At 27.9% G+C, this 7,500-nt stretch overlaps 3 non-coding genes across 3 annotated transcripts in view; all 3 read left to right on the top strand.

The window, feature by feature from the left end:
• Positions 1–3,260: 3,260 nt before the first annotated feature.
• LOC123304212 lies at positions 3,261–5,416 on the top strand. The gene has a single exon (XR_006536254.1). It is a non-coding gene; the product is annotated as a small subunit ribosomal RNA (ribosomal RNA).
• Positions 5,417–6,367: 951 nt separating this feature from the next.
• LOC123304217 lies at positions 6,368–6,522 on the top strand. The gene has a single exon (XR_006536258.1). It is a non-coding gene; the product is annotated as a 5.8S ribosomal RNA (ribosomal RNA).
• A 635-nt stretch (positions 6,523–7,157) lies between these two features.
• Positions 7,158–7,500, top strand: part of LOC123304213 — a 4,577-nt gene continuing 4,234 nt past the window's right edge. Inside the window, exon 1 of the ribosomal RNA XR_006536255.1 lies at positions 7,158–7,500. This exon is cut by the window's right edge and continues 4,234 nt beyond it. This is a non-coding gene — a ribosomal RNA (large subunit ribosomal RNA).

Raw genomic sequence — 7,500 nt, forward strand, 5'->3', positions numbered from 1 at the left:
ACATGTACGATTTGTATATAAAATAAAATGAAATTTTTTCCCTAAAATTTTTTAATGAATCCCGAAAAATTCTATATATTTTACCTTTATATAGTATTTAGGACTATTTAAAAGGATAAAATTTTTTTCGAAAATCTACATATGTATCACATGTATTATACCGGTACCCTGTCGCAATATAACATGTACGATTTGTATATAAAATAAAATGAAATTTTTTCCCTAAAATTTTTTAATGAATCCCGAAAAATTCTATATATTTTACCTTTATATAGTATTTAGGACTATTTAAAAGGATAAAATTTTTTTCGAAAATCTACATATGTATCACATGTATTATTCCGGTACCCTGTCGCAATATAACATGTACGATTTGTATATAAAATAAAATGAAATTTTTTCCCTAAAATTTTTTAATGAATCCGGAAAAATTCTATATATTTCACCTTTATATAGTATTTAGGACTATTTAAAAGGATAAAATTTTTTTCGAAAATCTACATATGTATCACATGTATTATACCGGTACCCTGTCGCAATATAACATGTACGATTTGTATATAAAATAAAATGAAATTTTTTCCCTAAAATTTTTTAATGAATCCCGAAAAATTCTATATATTTTACCTTTATATAGTATTTAGGACTATTTAAAAGGATAAAATTTTTTTCGAAAATCTACATATGTATCACATGTATTATACCGGTACCCTGTCGCAATATAACATGTACGATTTGTATATAAAAAAAAAATATACATTTTTTTCTAAAAATTTGCATTAATTCCAAAAATTTTTTAATAATTTATTATAATTATTAATGTTTATTGAATAATTTATTATAATGCATAAATTTCATTTAATAAAATATGATAAAAGCAAAAAAAAATTTTTTTGGTCCCAAAATAAAAATTTTTAGCTGAAAAAAATTTTTTTTTAAAAATTTTTTTCTTTAAATTTTGATTATTCTGTAAAGTTTATGATGTTTAAAGCCATTTTAAACATTATCATATTTTGAGTTTGAAGCACCGGGTGTAATGTCTTTAATATATATGATGGATAGTGCGTGTAAGTTAATGAGATGAATGTATATCTATGTATAACAGTGTATTAGTGGTATTACGTTCAGCAGTCTCACACATATGATATAGTATGGTATAGTATAAGTTGTTTATTTTTCATACTGTCCGTGTATCATTCAACAAAGGTGGTGTAGAGTTGTATATGGCTTGGTATGACGTCGTTGCAATTCTATGGACACTATGATATTACGGATGCACAGATAGAGGAATAACACTTATCGTATATGTATCATTTATGTATGTTGACTGTGTAATGAATACTAAATATAATAAAATAATACACTTTTTAATAGAATAACATTTGTTTCATGTTTTAGTATGATATTAAATGGTATAGAATAGGTTGTTTATTTTTCATACTGTCCGTGTATCATTCAACAAAGGTGGTGTAGAGTTGTATATGGCTTGGTATGACGTCGTTGCAATTCTATGGACACTATGATATTACGGAATAACAGAAAGAGGAATAAAACTTATTGTATATGTATCATTTATAACGTACTTTTATGTTGACAAGAATGAATGTATATCTATATGAAATAGTGTATTTTGTGGTATTATGTTCAACAGTCTTACATATATGATATAGTATGATATAGTATAATTTGTTTATTTTTCATACTCTAAGTGTATCATTCAACAAAGGTGGTGTAGAGTTGTATATGGCTTGGTATGACGTCGTTGCAATTCTATGGACACCATGATATCACGAAAAAACAGAAAGAAAAATAACAATTATCGTATATGTATCATCTATATTATTATTGTATTTTGACTATGTAATGAATGCCAAATTTAAAAATATACACTTTCTTAATAGAATAACATTTATTTTAGTATAATATAAAATGATATTGAATATGTTGTTTAATTTTCATACTGTTCGTGTATCATTCAACAAAGGTGGTGTAGGTATGTATATGGCTTGGTATGACGCTTTTGCATGTCTATGGACACCATGATATTACGAAAAAACAGAAAGAAGAATAACACTTTTCAAATATGTATCATTTATATATTTTATTAACATGAACGCAAAATATACAAAATTATATATATATATATACTCAAAATATTCTGGATGGTAATCAGTTTGGTTTATTTTGATATTTAATATTGTATTTTGGTTTTTTTGCTAGTAATGTTTCGAATATGTATATGCTGTTATTATTTTTTAGGTGTACATTGTATTAAATTGTTATCAATTATTTAATGTATGTATACAAAATAATAGCAAAAACATTTTCAATTATTATATAAAAAATTTTTTTTTTACACATGCATATTTATTAATATATGAAATTTTATCTCAGTTTTAATAAATATGTATTGAAATGAATAATAATACAATCTTATATATATTGATAATAGTCTGGATGGTAATCAGTTTGGATTATTTTGATATTAAATATTGTATTATTATTTTTGTAAAAAAATTAATGAGAATTTTGTAAAAAAACCTCTATATGTATATCTTTTTATATCAATATTTAAAAAAAATTTTTTTTTTATTAAATTATTGATTATAAATAGAATAACATATAAATTTTTTTGTCAAAGCAAGTTCATGGGTTATAAGTTTTAAACTTTACACTCCCATATGAGCACACAATATTTATATAAAAATTATTTTTATAAATAATATTACATTGACTCACCTCATACCAAGCGAGAATATTAAGTGTTATTATAACGTTTTTTATTTAAAATTAACTTTTTAAATAAAATTAAAAAATAAATGACGCTTTCAATCTAGCGACGAGTATGAGAAAATGTTTGAAATATTTTAAGACCCATTTGGTGATGGTCTGACAAAAATCATAATTATTATTTTTTTTTTTTATTCAATAATATTTATTATGAATAACATGTTATATATTTCTTTTTGTAAAAGCAAAAAAATTATATAAATGACATAATAAAATATATATTTGAAAAAAAAAAAATTAATAATAATATATATATCTCATATGTTTTTTCTATTAATTTTAAAACAATAGAGATATAAAAAAAAAAAAATTTATATCAGTAATGGGTGAGACCATCTGATATTTAAAATGAAATTGTAATAATATTATTATATATTAATAATTATTGTATGAAAATTTTTTTTCTTATAATAAGAAAACAAAAATATCATGTATATTATTATATATTTAATATTATAAATACAAATAGTTCCCTGGTTGATCCTGCCAGTAGTCATATGCTTGTCTCAAAGATTAAGCCATGCATGTCTCAGTACAAGCCAAATTAAGGTGAAACCGCGAAAGGCTCATTATATCAGTTATGGTTCCTTAGATCGTACCCACATTTACTTGGATAACTGTGGTAATTCTAGAGCTAATACATGCAAACAGAGTTCCGACCAGAGATGGAAGGAATGCTTTTATTAGATCAAAACCAATCGGTGTAAATTTTAATTTGCATCGTTTAATTTGGTGACTCTGAATAACTTTAAGCTGATCGCACGGTCTCGTACCGGCGACGCATCTTTCAAATGTCTGCCTTATCAACTGTCGATGGTAGGTTCTGCGCCTACCATGGTTGTAACGGGTAACGGGGAATCAGGGTTCGATTCCGGAGAGGGAGCCTGAGAAACGGCTACCACATCCAAGGAAGGCAGCAGGCGCGCAAATTACCCACTCCCGGCACGGGGAGGTAGTGACGAAAAATAACGATACGGGACTCATCCGAGGCCCCGTAATCGGAATGAGTACACTTTAAATCCTTTAACGAGGATCCATTGGAGGGCAAGTCTGGTGCCAGCAGCCGCGGTAATTCCAGCTCCAATAGCGTATATTAAAGTTGTTGCGGTTAAAAAGCTCGTAGTCGAATCTGTGTCCTACACTGTTGGTTCAATGCTCGCATTGTTTAACTAGCATGTTATGTGGGACGTCCTACCGGTGGGTGGTACAGATTATGTATAAAGTATATTTTAGTGTTATTATTTATTTAATGCATTATATATATTTTTATTATGTAATTTGTCGTAAGTGTTTAACCGTTAAGAGCGGTGGCAGCCCCCAATTGCAATCCCGTCGCGGTGCTCTTAATTGAGTGTCGAGGTGGGCCGGTACGTTTACTTTGAACAAATTAGAGTGCTTAAGGCAGGCTCAAATTTTGCCTGAATATTGTGTGCATGGAATAATGGAATAGGACCTCGGTTCTATTTTGTTGGTTTTCGGAACTCCGAGGTAATGATTAATACGGACAGATGGGGGCATTCGTATTGCGACGTTAGAGGTGAAATTCTTGGATCGTCGCAAGACGGACAGAAGCGAAAGCATTTGCCAAAAATGTTTTGATTGATCAAGAACGAAAGTTAGAGGTTCGAAGGCGATCAGATACCGCCCTAGTTCTAACCATAAACGATGCCAGCTAGCGATCCGCCGAAGTTCCTCCGATGACTCGGCGGGCAGCTTCCGGGAAACCAAAGCTTTTGGGTTCCGGGGGAAGTATGGTTGCAAAGCTGAAACTTAAAGGAATTGACGGAAGGGCACCACCAGGAGTGGAGCCTGCGGCTTAATTTGACTCAACACGGGAAACCTCACCAGGCCCGGACACCGGAAGGATTGACAGATTGAGAGCTCTTTCTTGATTCGGTGGGTGGTGGTGCATGGCCGTTCTTAGTTGGTGGAGCGATTTGTCTGGTTAATTCCGATAACGAACGAGACTCTAGCCTGCTAAATCGACGTACTTTACCGGCATCTCAAGGCCCATCGGCTGTTTGTTTCCCATTTCATTCATTTTCATGTGTGTTATGTATTGTATTTATATATGCATGTATTTTTGAGATTTAACGATCAAGATTATATTTTGTATATATTGTGCTTTATGTTGCATATGTTATGGTGTATGGGTACGCAGTTTTTTGATGTGGTTTTTACTGCCGGCGTACAAATAATTCTTCTTAGAGGGACAGGCGGCATTCTAGCCGCACGAGATTGAGCAATAACAGGTCTGTGATGCCCTTAGATGTTCTGGGCCGCACGCGCGCTACACTGAAGGAATCAGCGTGTCCTCCCAGGCCGAAAGGTCCGGGTAACCCGCTGAACCTCCTTCGTGCTAGGGATTGGGGCTTGCAATTGTTCCCCATGAACGAGGAATTCCCAGTAAGCGCGAGTCATAAGCTCGCGTTGATTACGTCCCTGCCCTTTGTACACACCGCCCGTCGCTACTACCGATTGAATGATTTAGTGAGGTCTTCGGACTGGTACGCGGCAATATTTCTGATATTGCCGATGTTGCTGGGAAGATGACCAAACTTGATCATTTAGAGGAAGTAAAAGTCGTAACAAGGTTTCCGTAGGTGAACCTGCGGAAGGATCATTAACGATATATATAAAATATATTTATTTATATTTTTTGTATTGTTTTTAAATATTCCAAAAAATAAAAATATTATTGATAAGAAATATTTTTTTTAACAAAATAACATATTAATATGTAATTTTCTCAAAATATATAATAGTAATTATGTGTTAAAAGAGATTTATTTTGGTTATGATATCATATTAAAGTAATACGCCAAACTTTTTTTATACACATAATATATCTATACATATAATATAGAGAATATTATATAAATATTAATAATATATTTGTTACATATAAAATATTTTTATATTCAATATTATTATTATTATTAAACAATAATTATTAATAAAATCTATAAATAATTTCTCTTATAAAAAAGTGAAATTAAAAATAGAATATATTGAAATTATTTGTTTATATGTATATAATCTCTATTAAGAAAAATAAAATAAGATTATAATTGATATAATCTATATTTTTATTTTTCTATGTTATATAATAAAAATAAAGAAAACACAAGATAAAATTTTTTTAAAGAATAAAATTTATTTCAAATTTAAATTTCTTTATGTTTTGTCTTGATATTTCTTTTTTTTTATTAAAAGTTATTATGTTAAAAAACAAACCCATTTGTTTTGTACCATATTAATATTATATATATTTTTATGTAGAAAATAATTTATAAAAAAAAAATAAATACATTTCTATAAAATATACCAAATATTAATTATTATATCTAGCTAGCACTAACAAAAATATCAAAAATGTTATGTATATATTTATTAATACCATAATATCTTTAATTTATATATATATATTTAAAATAAAATATATAATTTATATTCTAGAAAAATTTTTTTATTTTAAAAGAATTTATAAAGATATATAAATTAATAATTTTATTTTTTATATTAAAAATAAAGATTATTATTAATAATAATACTTACATTTAAAATTTAAAAAGATTACCCTGGACGGTGGATCACTTGGCTCGTGGGTCGATGAAGAACGCAGCTAATTGCGCGTCAACTTGTGAACTGCAGGACACATGAACATTGACATTTCGAACGCACATTGCGGTCCTTGGATACTGTTCCCGGACCACATCTGGCTGAGGGTCGTATACATTATATTAATATAATAAAAGATTATTTTACATAAAATTTTTTTTATGAAAAAGAAATTTATCAATAATTAAAAAAGAAAATTTATTTTTTCATATTTAATTAAATTGATAAATAAAATTTTTATAAAAGAAATGTAAAATTATTTATATATGAATGTTTTACGCCAAATATAAGAAAAAAATAAATATAAAATGTTTTTAATAGCATTTAAAATTTATATATTTTTTATTATTTGTCGACATTTTTAAATTAATATATCAATATTATTTTTTATCATTTATATATAATATTATAAAACTTTATGTTAATAATAATATTAATAATAAATGATATTAATAATATATTTTTAAAATATTAAATAAAGAAGAATAAACAAAAATATTATATATTAATATTTTGTTATGGAATATTTTATTTGTAATAAAATTTTCAATATACTCGAAAAAAATTAATATATATAATTATTTATTTTTTATTTTCTTCTCTTTAGATAAATATAAAAATAATATTATATAATAATATTAAAAAAATTTGAGTATGAATAATTAAGAAAATTGTTTACTTATAAAATATAACAAAAACATAATATATAAAAAAAATTTTTGTTTTAATACTTCTAAAAACTTTTACGACCTCAGAGTAGGTGAGATTACCCGCTGAATTTAAGCATATTATTAAGCGGAGGAAAAGAAACTAACTAGGATTCCCTTAGTAGCGGCGAGCGAACAGGGATAAGCCCAGCACTGAACCCCGTGGCTGATAAACAGACACTTGGGGAATGTAGTGTTTAGGAAGATTCAATATAAACCTATTGTTATATAATACATCCAAGTCCATCTTGAATGGGGCCATATACCCATAGAGGGTGCCAGGCCCGTAGTGATTATTATTGATGATAGGTGAATCTTTCCTTAGAGTCGGGTTGCTTGAGAGTGCAGCTCTAAGTGGGTGGTAAACTCCATCTAAGGCTAA

Source organism: Chrysoperla carnea (assembly GCF_905475395.1).
Source record: "Chrysoperla carnea chromosome X unlocalized genomic scaffold, inChrCarn1.1 SUPER_X_unloc_30, whole genome shotgun sequence".
Taxonomy (NCBI): Eukaryota; Metazoa; Arthropoda; class Insecta; order Neuroptera; family Chrysopidae; genus Chrysoperla; species Chrysoperla carnea.